The sequence below is a fragment of the Physeter macrocephalus genome, chromosome 11 (assembly GCF_002837175.3).
Source record: "Physeter macrocephalus isolate SW-GA chromosome 11, ASM283717v5, whole genome shotgun sequence".
Classification (NCBI taxonomy): Eukaryota; Metazoa; Chordata; class Mammalia; order Artiodactyla; family Physeteridae; genus Physeter; species Physeter macrocephalus.
Window position 1 is genome coordinate 104,444,563 of NC_041224.1, and position 11,291 is coordinate 104,455,853.

At 43.5% G+C, this 11,291-nt stretch overlaps 1 protein-coding gene across 11 annotated transcripts in view; it reads left to right on the forward strand.

Moving 5' to 3' along the window:
* RYR3 (ryanodine receptor 3) overlaps window positions 1-11,291 on the forward strand; it is a 570,442-nt gene that overhangs the window by 50,303 nt on the left and 508,848 nt on the right. The gene's annotated exons all lie outside the window — the stretch shown is intronic.

An 11,291-nucleotide genomic window follows, 5' to 3' on the forward strand; every position in this document is an offset into this window, starting at 1 on the left:
TTGATTGACTATTTCCTTTCCCATATTAAGGAAGTTTTCAACTATTATCTCTTCAAATATTTTCTCAGTCCCTTTCTTTTTCTCTTCTTCTTCTGGGACCCCTATAATTCAAATGTTGGTGCGTTTAATGTTGTCCCAGAGGTCTCTGAGACTGTCCTCAATTCTTTTCATTCTTTTTTCTTTTTTCTGCTCTGCAGTAGTTATTTCCACTATTTTATCTTCCAGGTCACTTATCCGTTCTTCTGCTTCAGTTATTCCGCTATTGATTCCTTCTAGAGAAGTTTTAATTTCATTTATTTTGTTGTTCCTCATTGTTTGTTCGCTCTTTAGTTCTTCTATGTCCTTGTTAAACGTTTCTTGTATTTTCTCCATTCTATTTCCAAGATTTTGGATCATCTTTACTATCATTACTTTGAATTCTTTTTCAGGTAGACTGTGTATTTCCTCTTCATTTGTTAGGTCTGGTGGGTTTTTACCTTGCTCCTTTTCTGCTGTGTGTTTCTCTGTCATCTCATTTTTCTTAACTTACTGTGTTTGGGGTCTCCTTTCCACAGGCTGCATGTTCGTAGTTCCTGTTGTTTTTGGTGTCTGCCCCCAGTGGCTAAGGTTGGTTCAGTGGGTTGTGTAGGCTTCCTGGTGGAGGGGACTAGTGCCTGTGTTCTCATGGGTGAGGCTTGATCTTGTCTTTCTGGTGGGCAGGTCCACATCTGGTGGTGTGTTTTGGAGTTTCTGTGGCCTTATTATGATTTTAGCCAGCCTCTCTGCTCATGGGTGGGGTTGTGTTCCTGTCTTGCTAGTTGTTTGGCATAGGGTGTCCTGCACTATAGCTTGCTGGTTGTTGACTGGAGCTGGGTGTTGGCGTTGAGATGGACATCTCTGGGAGATTTTCGCCATTTGATATTACGTGGAGCTGGGAGGTGTCTTGTGCTCCAATGTCCTTTACTTGGCTTTCCCACCTCAGGGGCACAGCCGTGACACCTGGCTGGAGCACCAAGAGCCTGTCATCCACACGGCTCAGAATACTTTTCATTCTTTTTTCTTTTTTCTGCTCTGCAGTAGTTATTTCCACTATTTTATCTTCCAGGTCACTTATCCGTTCTTCTGCTTCAGTTATTCCGCTATTGATTCCTTCTAGAGAAGTTTTAATTTCATTTATTTTGTTGTTCCTCATTGTTTGTTCGCTCTTTAGTTCTTCTATGTCCTTGTTAAACGTTTCTTGTATTTTCTCCATTCTATTTCCAAGATTTTGGATCATCTTTACTATCATTACTTTGAATTCTTTTTCAGGTAGACTGTGTATTTCCTCTTCATTTGTTAGGTCTGGTGGGTTTTTACCTTGCTCCTTTTCTGCTGTGTGTTTCTCTGTCATCTCATTTTTCTTAACTTACTGTGTTTGGGGTCTCCTTTCCACAGGCTGCATGTTCGTAGTTCCTGTTGTTTTTGGTGTCTGCCCCCAGTGGCTAAGGTTGGTTCAGTGGGTTGTGTAGGCTTCCTGGTGGAGGGGACTAGTGCCTGTGTTCTCATGGATGAGGCTTGATCTTGTCTTTCTGGTGGGCAGGTCCACATCTGGTGGTGTGTTTTGGAGTTTCTGTGGCCTTATTATGATTTTAGCCAGCCTCTCTGCTCATGGGTGGGGTTGTGTTCCTGTCTTGCTAGTTGTTTGGCATAGGGTGTCCTGCACTATAGCTTGCTGGTTGTTGAGTGGAGCTGGGTGTTGGCGTTGAGATGGACATCTCTGGGAGATTTTCGCCATTTGATATTACGTGGAGCTGGGAGGTGTCTTGTGCTCCAATGTCCTTTACTTGGCTTTCCCACCTCAGGGGCACAGCCGTGACACCTGGCTGGAGCACCAAGAGCCTGTCATCCACACGGCTCAGAATAAAAGGGAGAAAAAGAAAGAAAGAAAGAAAGAAAGAAGAAGATAAAAGAAAAGAAAAGAAACTAAGGTTATTTTAAAAATTTTTTAAAAAAAGAAAGAAAGAAGAGAGCAACCAAACCAAAAAACAAATCCACCAATGATAACAAGCACTAAAAACTTTACTAAAAAAACAAAAAACAAAGAAACACACACAAAAAATGCACAGACAGAACTGTAGGACAAATGGTAAAAGCAAAGCTATACAGACAAAAATCACACACAGAAGCATACACATACACACTCACAAAAAGTGAAAAAGGGGAAAAAAAATATATCTTTGTTCCCAAAGTCTACCTCCTCAGTTTGCGATGATTCGTTGTCTATTCAGGTATTCCACAGATGCAGGGTATGTCAAGTTGACTGTGGGAGACTTAACTCGCTGCTCCTGAGGCTTCTGGGAGAGATTTCCTTTTCTCTTCTTTGTTCGCACAGCTCCTGGGGTTCAGCTTTGTATTTAGCCCCGCCTCTGCATGTATGTCGCCTGAGGGCGTCTGTTCTTCGCTCAAACAGGACTGGGTTAAAGAAGCAGCTGATTCGGGGGCTCTGGCTCACTCAGCCCAGGGGGAGGGAGGGGTACGGAGTGCGGAGCAAGCCTGCTGCAGCAGAGGCCAGCATGACGTTGCACCAGCCTGAGGTGCGCCGTGTGTTCTCCCGGGGAAGTTGTCCCTGGATTCCGGGACCCTGGCAGTGGTGGGCTGCACAGGCTCCCAGGAGGGGAGGTGTGGATAGTGACCTGTGCTTGCTCACAGGCTTCTTGTTGGCTGTAGCAGCAGCTTTAGCATCTCATGCTTGTCTCTGGGGTCTGTGCTGATAGCCACGTCTCGTGTCCTTCTCTGGAGCTCCTTTAAGCGGCGCTCTTAATCCTCTCTCCTTGCGCACCAGGAAACAAAGTGGCAAGAGAAAGTCTCTTGCCTCTTCGGCAGGTCTAGACTTTTTCTCGGACTCCCTCCCAGCCAGCTGTGGCGCACTAGCTCCCTTCAGTCTGTGTTCATGCAGCCGACCCAAGTCCTCTCCCTGGGATCCGACTGAAGCCCGAGCCTCAGCTCCCAGCCCCCATCCGCCCCGGCAGGTGAGCAGACAAGCCTCTCGGGCTGGTGAGTGCTGGTCGGCAGTGATCCTCTGTGCGGGAATCTCTCTGCTTTGCCCTCCGCACCCCTGTGGCTGCGCTCTCCTCCGTGGCTCCGAAGCTTTCCCACCCCCCCACCCACAGCCTCCGCCTTCGAAGGGGCTTCCTAGTGTGTGGAAACCTTTCCTCCTTCACAGCTCCCTCCCACTGGTGCAGTTCCTGTCCCTATTCTTTTGTCTCTCTTTTTTCTTTTGCCCTACCCAGATACGTCTGGAGTTTCTTGCCTTTTGGGAGGTCTGAGGTGTTCTGCTAGCGTTCAGTAGGTATTTTGTAGGAGTTGTTCTGCATGTAGATGTATTTCTGATGTATTTGTGGGGAGGAAGGTGATCTCCATGTCTTACTCTTTGGCCATCTTGAAGCTCCTCCTACCAATGTACTTTTGACTCTATTAATTTGACTATTCTAGGTGCCTCGTATAAGTGGAATCAAACAGTATTTGTCTGCACCTAATGTGTACTGGAATGCATTTTTAAGGTTAACTTAATACATGTCCAGCAAACAGATTGTACCTTCTTTTTTTTCCTGTGCTATACAGTAGGTCCTCACCAGCTATGTACGTCATACATGGTAGTGACATATGTCAATCACAATCTCTCAATCCATCCCACCCTCCTCCCCTGTTGGTGTCCATATGTTTGTTTTCTGCATCTGTGTCTCTATTTCTGCTTTGCAGATAGGCTCATCTGTACCATTTTTCTAAATTCCACATAAACGTTAATATACAATATTTGTTTTTCTCTTTCTGACTTATTTCACTCAGTATGACAGTCTCTAGGTCCATCCACGTCTCTGCAAATGGCACAATTTTGTTTATGGCTGAGTAACATTCCATTGTATATATGTACCACATCTTCTTTATTCATTCCTCTGTTGCCGGACATTTAGGTTGCTTCCATGTCTTGGCTATTGTAAACAGTACTACAATGAACATTGGGGTGCATGTATCTTTTGGAATTATGGTTTTCTCCGGGTATATGCCCGGTAGTGGGATTCCTGGGTCATATGGTAGTTCTATTTTTAGTTTTTTAAGGAACCTCCATACTGTTCTCCAAAGTGGTTGTATCAATTTACATTCCAACGAACAGTGCAAGAGGGTTCCCTTTCTTCAGACACTCTCCACCTTTATTGTTCATAGATGTTTTTGATGATGGCCATCCTGACTAATGTGAGGTCATACCTCATTGTAGTTTTGATTTACATTTCTCTAGTAATTAGTGATGTTGAGAATATTTTCATGTGCCTTTTGGCCACCTGTATGTCTTCTTTGGAGAAAAGTCTATTTAGGTCTTCTGTGCATTTTTTGATTGGGTTGTTTGGGGTTTTTTTGATATTGAGCTGTATGAGCTGTTTGTATATTTTGCAGATTAATCCCTTGTCAGTTGCTTCGTTGGCAAATATTTTCTCCCATTCTGAGGGCTGTCTTTTCATCTTGTTTATGGTTTCCTTTGCTGTGAAAAAGCTTTGAAGTTTAACTAGGTCTCATTTGTTTATTTTTGTTTTTATTTTCTTACTCTAGGAGGTGGGTCAAAAAAGGTCTTGCTGTGATTTATGTCAAAGGGTGTTCTTCCTATGTTTTCTTCTAAGAGTTTTGTAGTGTCCAGCATTACATTTAGGTCTTTAATCCATTTTGAGTTTATTTTTGTGTATGGTGTTAGGGAGTGTTCTAATTTCATTCTTTTACATGTAGCTGTCCAGTTTTCCCAGCACCACTTATTGAAGAGACTGTCTTTTCTCCATTGTATATTCTTGTCTCCTTTGTCATGGATTGGGTGACCATAATTGCATGAGTTTATCTCTGGGCTTTCTATTCTGTTCCAATGATGTATATTTCTGTTTTTGTGCCTGTACCATACTGTCTTGATTACTGTAGCTTTGTAGTATAGTCTGAAGTCAGGACGTCTGATTCCTCCAGCTCCGTTTTTTGTTCTCAAGATTGCTTTGGCTATTCGGGGTCTTTTGTGTTTCCATACAAAACGTGAAATATTTTGTTCTAATTCTGTGAAAAATGCTTATAGTTTTCTGAGTACAGGTCCTTTGCCTCCTTAAGTGGATTTATTCCTAGGTATTTTATTCTTTTAGTTGCAATGGTAAATGGGAGTGTTTCCTTAATTTCTCTTTCTGTTCTTTCATTGCTAGTGTTTAGGAATGCAAGAGATTTCTATGCATTAATTTTGAATCCTGCTACTTTACCAAATTTATTGATTAGCACCAGAAGCTTTCTGGTGTCATCCTTAGGATTTTCTATGTATAGTATCATGTCATCTGCAAACAGTGATAGTTTCACTTATTCTTTTCCAATTTTGATTCCTTTTATTTCTTTTTCTTCTCTGATTGCCATGGCTGGAACTTCCAAAACTATGTTGAATAATAGTGACAAGAGTGGACATCCTTGTCTTGTTCCTGATCTTAGAGGAAATGGTTTCAGTTTTTCACCATTGAGAATGATTGCTATGAGTTTGTCATATATGGCCTTTATTATGTTGAGGTAGTTTCCCTCTATGCCTACATTTGGGGGAGTTTTTATCATACATGGGTGTTCAATTTTTTTGAAAGCTTTTTCTGCACCTTTTAAGATGATTATATAGTTTTTATTCTTCAGTTTGTTATTGTTGTGTATAACATTGATTGATTTGCATATATTGAAGAAACCTAGTTTGTCTTTAAAAGGTGTCATCTTAGACTAGATTATCAGCTCTTAACCTTGACTGAAGGAAGATTTTCTTTAGAAATGAATTTAATAATAGCAGCTTATGCTTCCTTTGTAATGCCACTGACATGTGTGATTGTGTTTCTTGACACTGGCAGAGCTCCCCTCCTGGACAAGCAGTGTCAGGGGACTCTGGGCCCAGCCTTAGCTCCTGAGGTTCTGGCTGAGGGTGGGGGTCAGGCAGGGCTGATCACCATACATCAATCAAGGTGATCTGAGAAGACCCTGGGAGGGAGTTGGAAATCAAAAGTCAGGCAGCCCCTCTGAAGGGGCTCCTGAGACGGGACCAAGACACAGGATGGAGGCAGGGACACAAGCTCAGATCAAGAGAGTGTGTGAACCTGGATAAGGAATGAAGGGGGGAGAGTCCCTTGTGTCACTGGGGTGGAGACAACGGCATATCTTATGACACTTGCAAGCCTCTACAAGCTCTGATGTCTGGGAAAAAAATTTTTCTTTCAAGTCCTAAGGAAATTGGTCAGTAGATAAGACTGAGGTTTACTCTCCAGGAACCAATGCAACATTTAACTTCCCTCTAACTTGGCATAAGATAAACATCTAATAAATGATAGATGGGAATAGTTATAACATGGGAAGATGGGACTTTGGGGGCCATAGTTCAGCAAAGTCATTGATTATCAGGTATTCTAGTCCAGATGCTTCTTTGGAAAGGAGTGAGTCCTATGTCTCATGACATTGTCTGACTCTCTTGGACGTGTCTTTAGGAAGTAGAAGGTGTGTGTCCCATCCTTCCCTTCTGTCCTGCCTTTCTTCACCTGTCTGTTTGCTGCCTCTGTCTTTGATTTCTCATCATGTCGCCTGGTGCTATACATATACGGTGTTTGCAGCAAACAGAAGTCTAACAATGTTGAAAGAGGGTCTAGCCCTCCTTTTCTGACACTTATCAGGCCTAGATTATTTAGGGACTACTGGACTTCTTGAAGATGACATCATCTCTTTTCTTGAATGATTTGAGAAAGAACAAACAACAACCACCAAACAAACAAAATCCTCTGCCCTTGTAGGGACTTCCTTGTTTGGGAAAACTTACTTGCCACATTATTCTTACTTACTTGACAAGAGAAAAGGTAAGTCTGTGTAGATCAGAGAGTGATCTGGGTATCACTCTCATCCTCAAGTGACCTACATGTCACTCCATATCACCCTAATCTGTCATGCAGTCTCCTAGATTTCAGAACTTCTCTGCTATTCAAACACCTTCAGGTTTTAAAATTTGAATCTAGTTCTCCAGACTAACCCATCCAGATTTCCCAACTTGCTGCCTTTTTGTGTTTTAGGTTATTTTATAATACCTATTTAAAATGAGCGATGACCTTCATAAGTATGCTGGAAACTTTAGAATTAATTTATGAATATTTTAATGCATAACTTCTCCTCTCACTAATTTTTAATTACCATTTGAAAACAAACATACAGGGTATTTTCCCCCTCCTGCCATTGCCGTTGAGCCTGATCGTGTTTGGGATCTTTTAGATGAGAAGTATTTTACATGAATGGAAAACTTGTATTGGACTAGATGGGAAACTTCACTAGTTTGTGGGGCTTGGGCTGTGTCCAAGCTCTTTTTAGGCCAATATAGCATCACTGCCTTTCACCTTGGCAGCAGCATGGTGGAGACTGTCTTCACCTCTCATTACTTTCCTTCTATGCTGGCAGATTAATCAGAAGAGTATGGAGTCAGCTTGGCTCAAATTCTGGCTGAGTGACCATTGGCAGTTCACATATTTGCACCGCACCTTGCTTTTTTTCCTTGGTGAAATGAGGATAATTATGCTAAGTTCAGGGACTTGTCCAGAGCAACCACAGTGGATCAAGAAGGCTGGGGAGCAGGGGTAGCTCTGTGCTGGGCACTCCTGCTCGTCAGTGAGGTCAGACTCAAGCAACAATCAGGGAAACGTACCCAGGGTTTCTCCACTGGAAAATTCTCTTGGCTTCTATCTGGCTTACTCAGAATTTGTTTGACAGTGTCTCTAGCTGACCCATAAAGAGAGGGATTCAGACCTGTCTCCACAAATAAAACTCTCTGTTGTGTTCATGTGAAAAGGGGCTGCAGAAACATGGTGACCTGACATGGTTCAGCCCAGGACCTAGGTGGAGCTCAGGTCCTTAATTCCTGTCCCAGAGTCTAATATTCACAAGAGTTTTGACTTAGTCTTCTTGTAGTGACTACTGAAACAGGGTAACAGTCGTGTGGAAAAAGCAGGAATAATTTTACCTTAATTTTAACACTTTATTAAATTTTGCCTCTCTCACAGTCCCTTGCACCTTAGCAGTAGTTAAACCAGTGAAGATGAGGCCCTCTCGCAGCCCTTCGGCCAAAAACACAAAGCGCTGCCTTCCCTACAGGGATGGTGACAGTTCTTTTACCACAAAGGAGTGATAATCCTAGCTTACAGGGCTGAGTCCTAACTACATGCCAGGGGCTATTGTTAGCACTTTTCAGACACTTAGCGTATTCTAAGTACGTTTCTATTCTATTTTCCTTAGAATATTCTAAGTACTATTCTAAGCAGCATTTCAAGTGCTTAGAGTATTCTGAGTACTTTTTAGGTACTTAGGTACATAGAGTATATGAAGTTCTTTTCAGGTTTTCCTCAGAGCCACCCCCAAGAGGTAGGTACTGTTTACTCCTCAGATTTACCCTGACCACCTTCTGCCACCTCCACCTACCCTTACACCCTAGTCCCTTCACTGTCACCTCATGCCTAGGTACTACACTAGTCTCCTCATAACTACTGCTTCCATCTTTCCTCCCTTCCACCTCTTCTACGCAAAGCAACCAGCATGATGCTTTAAAAATATAGATCAGATCAGATCAAATCATTTCTTATTTAAAAAGACACCATAATAACAACAACAATAATAACAATCAGACAAAAGCTTCCACTTACTTTCCAACATACCTTATTCCAAATTCCCTACACAGCTTTCCTGCAGGACCATGTCTTTAGTCTCTCACCCTCAACTTTGATCGATTGGCTTCAGTCGTAGTGGTTTCCCAGCCACCCCAGACATAGTTCTGCCTCAGGGCCTTTGCACTTCCTGTTCCCAGTACTTGGAATGCTCTTCCCCCAAATGATCTCCTTCTCCTCCTTCTTCTCTTGCTCTCTCTCCCTCTCTCTCTCTCTCACTTCATTGAAGCCTCTGCTTGAAATGTAGTCTCTGCAGAGAGGCCTATCTCTGACCCTCTATCTAAAATAGCATCTCTGTCCCTCTGTATCCCTTACCTGTCTTTATTTTGATGATGGAACTCATCACAACAAGTTGAATCCATTTTTATGCATTGGTTATCTGTCTCCCCTCTTTAGAAAGTAAGCTTCATGAGGGCAGACACTGTGTGTTTTTTTTTTTTTTTTTTTTTTTGTGGTATGCGGGCCTCCCTCTGCCGCGGCCTCTCCTGTTGCGGAGCAGAGGCTCCGGACGCGCAGGCCCAGCGGCCACGGCTCACGGGCCCAGCCGCTCCGCGGCATGCGGGATCCTCCCAGACCGGGGCGCGAACCCGGCTCCCCCGCATCGGCAGGCGGACGCGCAACCACCGCGCCACCAGGGAAGCCCCAGACACTGTGTTTTGTTCATGACTGTATTCTAGCACCTAGAACAGTACCCGGCATATAGTAGTGCCATATATAAATAAATTTTATTATTGAGATGCTATTTAGATACAATAAAATGCACCCACTTAAATGAACAGTGTGATGAATTTTTTTTAGTTTATTCATTTATCTATTTTTTGGCTACATTGGGTCTTTGTTGCTGCACGTGGGCTTTCTCTAGTTGCCCCGAGCAGGGGCTACTCTTTGTTGTGGTGCGTGGGCTTTTCATTGCGGTGGCTTCTCTTGTTGTGGAGCACGGGCTCTAGGCATACGGGCTTCAGTAGTTGTGGCTCGTGGGCTCTAGAGCGCAGGCTCAGTAGTTGTGGCGCACGGGCTTAGTTGCTCCTCAGCATGTGGGATCTTCCCAGACCAGGGCTCGAACCTGTGTCCCCTGTGTTGGCAGGTGGATTCTTAACCACTGTGCCACCAGGGAAGACTCAGTGTGATGAGTTTTGACAAATGTTTAAACCGCTACTACAGTCATTGATGGAGCAGTCTCCCAAAAGAGTTCCTCCTGACCCTTCATAGTCAGTACAGTCAGTCCCTGCCCACTGCCTACCCCCTAGTCCCAGGCAAACACTGATCTACTTTCTATCCCTATAGATTAGATCTGTCTTTTCTAGAATTTCATGTAGATGGAATCCTGTAGTGTGTACTCTTTTGTGTCTGTCTTCTTTTGCTCACACAATGTTATAGATAGGATATATATCTATCTCTAGATCTATCTATCCACCTATATTATTTCATGTACCAGCAGTTCATTTCTTTTTTTTGCTGAGTAGTGCTGCATTATACACATGTATCGCAGTTTATCAGTTCACCTGCTGACGGTTGTTTACATTCTTTGGCTCTGATGAATAAAGTTGTTATGAACATTTATGTAGAAGTCATCTTGAGGTTACATGTTTTCATTTTTTTCTACTAAACACCTAGGATTGGCTTAATATATATTTGAATGAATTTTACAAATGGAGAATTGGAGCCTTAGAGAGGGTAAATGACTTCCCAAGAACACACAGTCGGTGAGTGGGGGAGCTGGGGTTTGCCCCTGAGTGGTTTAACTCCAAAGTGCCTTAGTTTTGAATCTTTCCTTGAAGATTTCTATAGCCCCAGGCAGTTAAGGAATCTGGCACGTGCCTCAGAGTGGCCAGCTCTCTACTCTTGGAGACGGAACGGTAGACTGGGGTCTGACTAGGCCCTGATTCCCTTCCCTGTCTTCTCCCCTTCCTGCCTCTCTTTCCCAGCCTAGAGCGGTAGTGGCTCTATTAAGGGAAAGATGCTGGGCACAGCAGCTCCTAGTCTAATTGGAGCACATGGCATGTTCCCTGCTAGCTGGAGGCTTCTCAGCCTGCACGCAGCTGGAGCCCACATGGTTCGTGGGTCTGGACGCAGGTCATCAGCTGGGCTGGTGTAGCTTCGCTACTGCACCTTCATGTGTATGGTGAGAAATAGACACTAGATCTCACCTTTCCTATTGGTAAAGAAGCTCTTTTCTTCCCACCTGGGACTCTTCACTGAGTGCCTGCTAAACATGTGACAGAATTATTACAAAGGATAGGACCCCTTGGCAATCTATAGCCTCATTAGAAGGATGGTGAGCAACTATGTAGCATTACAGGAATAAAACTACCTGCCCATGCATGGCTATCTGCATTCTATCAGCAGGGGAATCACATGGTGGTATCAATAGGATAGACTTCACAGGAGAGGATGAGGAAGAATGAAGTTCAGGGATGTTTAGCATCACACCTTTTGAAGAGTCGCCAGAGCAGAGAAAAGTAAAAGAAACTGCAAGGAACCTCCATACTGTTCTCCACAGTGGCTGTATCAATTTACATTCCCACCAGCAGTGCAAGAGGGTTCCCTTTTCTCCACACCCTCTCCAGCATTTATTGTTTCTAGATTTTTTGATGATGGCCATTCTGA